This window comes from Adiantum capillus-veneris, chromosome 8 (assembly GCF_014529385.1).
Source record: "Adiantum capillus-veneris isolate H3 chromosome 8, ASM1452938v2, whole genome shotgun sequence".
NCBI lineage: Eukaryota > Viridiplantae > Streptophyta > Polypodiopsida > Polypodiales > Pteridaceae > Adiantum > Adiantum capillus-veneris.
In genome coordinates, this window is record NC_140938.1 from 11,499,595 (window position 1) to 11,507,133 (window position 7,539).

Below are 7,539 nucleotides of genomic sequence, written 5' to 3' on the forward strand. Positions count from 1 at the left end.
TGCACATACTTTCTCAAAATTTCTCTCCTCTTTTGAGTGAATGGTGTGTTCCAAGGCTTCACAATTGGCTCCTGGGGCTCCTCTGGATTTGCAAGGCTTTCTTGAACATTCCACCAAGCCATCCACACCTTACCTGTGTTAGGCAAGGCACAATCCAGTTGGCGTAATGCGAGCATAATTGGCATCATGACATTGTGCACATCCACCACATCATCCCAGAAGTGGCGATCATCTAGTAGATCTCTGATCACCCCTATTTTGATTTTTATCTTCTCCCTTTGACCGGCCTCCCATCTGAAAAAGTGGCACAAACAAATGTCTCCATCACAGCATTCTTATTTTTTATTAGTGATTCTACCGTATAGTAGTTGTTGCAAAATCTAGTTTCGCACGGCAGTTTTAACATAGTAGACATCCTCTGACGGTACATGTCAAGAACCCTCTGACACTTCAAAACAAACTTGACTATTAAGCGAGCATTGTCTACTATCCATTTGAACCACTCTGTGTCCTCCCTCTTGTACCAATCTTGCAATACCAAGTTCAAGCTGTGTGTCCTGCAACCAGCACTATATAGGTGAGAGAAGCGACTTTCAAGTATCCTGCCTACAACCCTGCAATTTTTGGCATTGTCCATGATTACTTGGACAACATTTTCTTTTCCAAGTTCCTCAACTGCGTCGCCAATGATGTCAGCTATAAAACTGCCAGAATTTATTTGACCAGAGCTATCCACAGCTTTGACAAAACATTCACCACGAGGACATACAAGCATGATGTTGATCAATGGCCGCCTTTGAACGTTGGACCAACCATCACTAACTATGGTGTATCTAGATTGTTCTGTTGCATTTAATATTACCCTTTGAATATCCTGTTGTGTGCTTGTGTAACATTTATCCAACAATTGGTTTCTCATATGGTGATATATTGGAGGGGTAAATCCAGCACCATACTCCCCAATGCGTTTCCAAGATGACTTCCATGCATCACGGGTGACAATGGCCAATGATCCCCCCAGTGAAATAGACGGCTTTAGCTAGTGCAAGTTGTGCTTCTTCTAAGGCAAGCATTTTGAAGCTCGTCTGTAAGCTAACCTGTCTAGTTTTTGATGATCCTTCCTGAAAGTCAGGAGATCCATGGTTTGAAGGTGTAGTTCCATTGATATGAGAAGTTGGTTCCCTGCTTTGAGTGCTTCCATTGGTGGGCGTTACACCCAATGATCCCTCATACTGGTTTGATCTTATCGATACCGGGGTGTGATGGTCGAAAGTAGAGAGTTTTGATCTTTTGCTCGTGGAAATTAGCTTACCAATTAAAGCTTTTAAGCGCATAGCTGCTTCTTCTGCACCTAAGCCCTTGCACTTTCCTCCTTGGATTCTGGTATTGCCACCTAGCAAATGATCCCTTATTCTTGGTGCTCCTCCAGATTTCTCTTCGCCACAAAAGTTACATTTCCAATCTTGATACTTATTTAAATTTGTGGCAAAATTCCACTCGGGTCCTGGACTTTTTCCACCTGCCTTTCGCTTGCCCTGCGAAGTGGTGCCTTGCGAAGCAGGACCTGGCATCGAGGTAGGAGGTCTCCTCAAGGAAGCGAGGCTTGAGACACCAACATCACCGCTCACATTCCTGGTGAAAGACATACTTATTGGATGCCTGCAATATCAATAAACATAGCTCAGTATGCTATCTCTTCTTTCAAGTATTATTCAAACCAAACATTAGTGTTATAATCAATATCACACACAAGCGTAGTAGTGAAGCCTGAAGGGAATAAACCTCAATCTACTCAAACATGAGAAAGAAAATACAACGGTGAATCAAATATGTGATCAATCCATCCCAAAATTAGAGATATCAACCCAAAGATTCACCTTCCTACCCCTTTCATGAATTAGTCCAGTCCAAAAAAGAACTAATGACCCATTATTGGAGCTCTAATCGAAAGAGCAAGCAAATACAGCGGTGAATCAAACATGTGATCAGTCCATCCCAAAAGTAGAGATATCGACCCAAAGATTCACCTTCCTACCTCCTTTCATGAATCAGTCCAATCCAAAAAAGAACTAATGACCCATGATTGGAGCTCTAATTAGAATAGCAAGCAAATACGACGGTGAATCAAACATGTGATCTGTCCATTCCAAAAGTAGAGATATCGACCCAAAGATTCACCTTTCTACCTCCTTTCATGAATCAGTCCATGTCATCCTCTTGCTGTGAGGGTGAGGAGGTGATGGCAAAGCAGACAAAATTTTGATTCAAGGCCATGTGTGGCCAAAAGATTATCGATACTGGTTGTAGTAGCATACAAATCCTCTAAAGACCGCGTGTTGGTGGGAGTTCAAGAGTGGTGAGGACATTGATTTGTTGTCGGAGAGGCTGAGGAACTTGGATGCTGATTTGTTGACGATGTTGAAGTAGAGGGTCCTTCAGCTGTAGGGTTCTCATTTCGAATAGGGACAGGTATAGCAGTAGAAGTTGATAGTTGATGGGCTGTTGGACTAGGATGTTCATAGTCCAATCGAGTGAAACAACCTCGTGATGATAAGGAGTGACATGGTGAGTGGAAGTGTGTCGTTTGACTGGCCCAGTTGATTAAGGAATAAGATAGGAGTGGGATGGTGGAAGATCTAGATTTGGATTTGGTAGGGCTGGTGAAATTGGAGCAGCCGGAGCAGGAAGATGAGGTACCAAAGGATCAAAGGGAACACGCCATGTTACAACACCGTTAGCAGAGGGTGTACTAGATAAACTTGGATCTGAGGAACTTGGATTCATTGTGGGCATAAGAGGAACTGGAGGAGACAGGGCTAAGCGAGGAGGATCAGTAGATGGAGTACTTGATTCTGAGAGTGAGATGAGTGAAGCTTCGTCAAAGATGACACTTCGACTAAAGAAGTAGATAGATTATAAAGGCAGAAACCTTTTACTCCATGTGGATCGCCATACCCAACGAAGATAGCTTTTGATGCATGGTCAGATAATTTGTCACGATGATCAGGTGGTATGAAAGCATAAGCAGGGAAGCCAAATACTCTAAGATTAGAGGTGGTTTGCGAAACCAGAGACTATATGGAATTCCATCAATACTTCTGTGATAAACATGCTTTTGAATGTAATAAGCTGTACTCACAGCTTCTTCCCAATTATAAGAACTAGGTAATCCAGCAACCTTCAACATACTTCAAGCAGCATCCAGAAGTGTGCGATTTTGTCACTTAGCCAGGCCATTTTGTTGTGGATTATCTGGTACAGTAAAACGTTGATGGATACCATGATTCTTGCAGTAAGCTTTGAACATGTGTGATGTTTCCTCGCCGCCATTATCTGTCTGAATAGAGGTGATACGGAGTTGAAGCTGATTCTCCAAAAGTTTATGGTAAGCTCGAAAGGTGGAGAGGACTGTGGCACTAGTCTTATCTGGGAGGAATGAGACAACCGTAAGACGAGTATAGTCATCTATAAAGGTGAGAAAATACTGATTCTGCGTTAGAGACACCTTGGATAGTGGACCACAAATGTCTGAGTGGATAAGCTGAAGTGGAGTACTTCATGATGCAAACCAAGATTTACGACAAACAAATGGGGTGGCCAGATTTTTGTTCGTTATTTTTGTTTCATATTGCTCACATTGTCAATAAGCATAATCAAGTGGCCAATGCACTTCCACGATGACCAAGAGTCAAGGTGGTGTCTATAGAAGCTCACAATGATCTATCTTCTATGATAGATGAGTATGCTTCTGACCCTAACTTTAAAGACATAATGTCAGCCCTTGCATTGGAGAAGAAGGAAGAACCATTCACCTTGCAGGATGGTTATCTTCTCCATCTCAATAGGCTATGTGTTACCCACTCCCTTCGTGAGACAGTCATGTGGGTGGAAGCATGTTAACGTGTCACGCTTTTTTTGCTAGTTAACATATGCCAACAAACACATCTTGTAAGCATAACACATGGATAGGACAGTCATTTTTTTTCAAGTGTGTGGGCCACCATCATGAACTATACAAAGTGTAATACTTAAGACTTCGAAAAAATGAATCGTAATATTTTTAAAATCTCTAACAGTTAAGCTCAGTTGTTATGTTGAGGTAATGATGTAGTCATGAAGCATGGAGAAGGAAGCACAGCGCAGGGGCCACAGGTTAGAGAGAGGAAGGAAAGCAATTGCAAGCTGCAAGCAGGCCTACAGCAACAGTTAGCCCAAGTGGAGGATAGCTCACCACTGGAGCCAGCCACCACCGACAACAACCTTGACAGTACTCCACTAAGAAGGAAGTCGAGGGGCAAAGGTTCTGTTGCTTCTCCTCCACCCTGCAACAGATTGAATGCTTCTAGTTTCCAAGGATCCTCAATGTCAAAGTACATGCATGCAGGGAAGGGGAACCAGGACTCAGGTACTCTCTCTCTCTCTCTCTCTCTCTCTCTCTCTCTCCAATGAGGGGAGCACATTTGGAAGTTGTAAATCAAGCAAAGCATGACACATTTCTCCAGCATGCCCCGACTACTAATCTGTTAGTGAATCCTCTCACCCATGAGAAAATTGTGTTGCTAAGCATATGTTGCAATCAACACAGAGGACTATGCATTCGGCTTATATGCTTGTTTTTGTAGTAGCCCCTGCTACAATCTAGTTGTGGATTCTCTCACACTGATCAAGTGTTTGTGCATTGTCTTAGGCGCCTTAGGCATTCAAGGTGTATGCTTAGAGGATTGCATCTAAGGAGAGCCCGCGCAATTGCCTGTGTAGAAATTATTTAATAGCTCTATTCAAGTGGGGTCATGTAAGTTTTTAATCTTATAATACTGTGTGGTGTGCAAGCCAATGGAAATCTCCCAAGCTGAACATCCCACTGTAGGGAAAGTTTTGTAACAGTAGAAGAGTTTAATGTTGTCCATGGCCTCTCCATGGACGGTGTCGGCCGCAAATTGGTGAAGTGGGAGCAGATTACAAACTTGGAGTGGTTCAGTGTATTCAGAGAGGCCAAGGATCACAACAAATATCGCTTCAAATGCAGTAGCATTCTAGCAACATGTACTCAGTTGCACTACAGGCTGTATCAGAAGGCCCCCACCAACATGGAAATTAATTTAGCTTTTACGAAGGGTTTTGTAAAACAATTCAGTCTAGTGGCAATTGCAAGTGGCTCAATCATGCAGTTCAATTGGGTTGAGTTTGATGTCCAGCATTTGCAGGACCTTCGAGAAAAAGGAAACTATGATGCCCATGTTGAAAAGTGGAGGGTGCATAATACCCATCCCTCAAGTCAAAAAAAAAAAGGAGGGCTCCGTGGAAACAAAGGATGATTGCGCTGGCCAAGTAGCTCCGAACGTTGTTTCTGCTGCTAGGGCAACACCCCTCTCTATTAACAGCTCTCACAAAGTGACATCAAGCCTGTCATATTTTGAGCTCTCTAATTTGCAGCACATCATGACTGCAAATGACCATCTCAGAAATCGACTGCAGGATGCTAAATAGTAAATCAAGAATGCAGGTTAGGAGCTTGAAGTTGCAAGGGTTTTGAAAGCAAGCCATGATATGGTCGGCCCTGTAGTACTTGCTATGAGACATAAGCTTCATGATGCTAAGAATGAATTGTGGTGCTTAGGCCTCACTAACAGTCTGGATGCAAGGAGAGAAATAGAGCCGTTTGATACATACTGTTCCAAATTATTTTTCACAACAAGTGATCAGGAAGCTGGAATCAGAAATGCACCGGTGCAATGAGGCCCAATATAATGAAGCCATGCATAGGAGACAAAGGGAGGTTGATGAAAAAGCTGAAAGACATAAGAGAGAGAGGCTACAGAGGAAAAAATTAGACATTAGGAAAATTTTGAACTCATTTTTGGGCCTTTTAAGAGTGCCACATCATCAAAGTTGTACAAAAGAAAGCAACCCGATAGACCCCTCTAAATATTGCTTAGAACCCCATGATATGACCTATCGTTGGAAAGTTCTTGAAAAATGGATTCTAAAGAGCCAAGGTCCAAAAATTTTGGATGACTTCTATGAAATTTATGCCATTTTTTTTCAATTAGCCAGGTTTTGTTACCGTTACAGTAATCTAAAATCACCTTTTTCTAGATCTACATGAAGGCAATGTCCGATACATGCATGCTATATATCAATAGATAGCATTTGAAGAGTAGATTCTAAATATCCAACCTCCAACAATTTTGGATCTTATTTGAAAAAAAATTACCGATCCCCACATTTTGAAAGCTATGACACATCGACAATTCTTACAAGGCCCATTTTTGAGTCCAAACTTTTCCTAATGGAAGCAGCAGCAAGAAGAAGAAGAAACAGAGTTGCAAGAACCAAAAGCTTAGCAAGAAGGAGAAAGAGATTAACACCCAAAAGCTCAGCAAACAAAGAAGCAACAGGACACTGGGCAAAAGCGAGCGTACAAGCACGCTAACCCATGATATTATCCAGAGTATGAGGCTCTCTACAGTTTTGTAACACTATGAGAGAAATTTGTTAATTGCCTTTCCAATGTTTGTAACTATTCCGACATTCACTTCAGATAGTAATGATCAAATCCTATACTATTCTTTTTTGAAGACAATACTATGTATACTGTTGGCATCTTGTAAACATTAAATTTGTATACATTCTCGTAGGTATGCTAATTAGCATAATGTTTATGTTAGTTAGCAGACTGTTTATGCTAACACAACCAAAATAGTATGCTAATTAGCATACTCATAGTAGCTAATTAGAATACAGAGCATTTTTGTTTGTGCTAACTTCCACTCACAGCATACAAGAGTATGCTAATTAGCATATACTATATACAGGAAGCTTCCAAGTTTTCTCCATGAAACCAGCAATGGTACGCTAATTAGCATACTGTCTATGCCAACTAGCATACATGGTATGCTAATTAGCATTCCTTCAATTAGCATACTGTGGATTTTTGTTTTTGCTAACTTCCACTCACAGCATAGTATGCTAACTAGCATACATAGTATATAGAAAGCTGCCATCCCTTCTTGAAACCAACATACGGTATGCTAATTAGCTTACATGATATGATTATTAGCATACACAATATACAGAGAGCTGTTATCTCTTCTCCTTAAAACCAGCAAAGGTATTCTAATTAGCATACTATCTATGCCTACTGGCATAGACAGTATGCTAATTAGCATACCTTCAATTGACATACTATATATATTTTTTTGTGATAACTTCCACTGAGTCTAGTATGCTAATTAGCATACACAATATACACAAAGTTGTCATCCCTTCTCCTTGCAACTAGCGAACCTGTGCTAATTAGAATACTGTTTATGCAAGTTAGCTGTGCTAAGTAGCATACCCACAAAATGCAAATTGGCATAAGCAGTATGCTAATTAGCATACATAGGATGCAGAGACCTGTTATCTCTTCTCCTTGAAACCAGCAAAGATATGATTATTAGCATACTGTTTATGCCAATTGGCAAAAATAGTATGCTTATTAGCATACTTAGTATGCTAATTAGCATACCTTCAATTAGCATACTGTGCATTTTTGTT

General features: G+C 41.1%; 1 pseudogene; it reads right to left on the reverse strand.

The window, feature by feature from the left end:
- The window catches only part of LOC147451669 (uncharacterized), a 53,200-nt pseudogene extending 48,824 nt beyond the window's left edge, over window positions 1-4,376 (reverse strand).
- Between the last annotated feature and the right edge of the window lie 3,163 nt (window positions 4,377-7,539).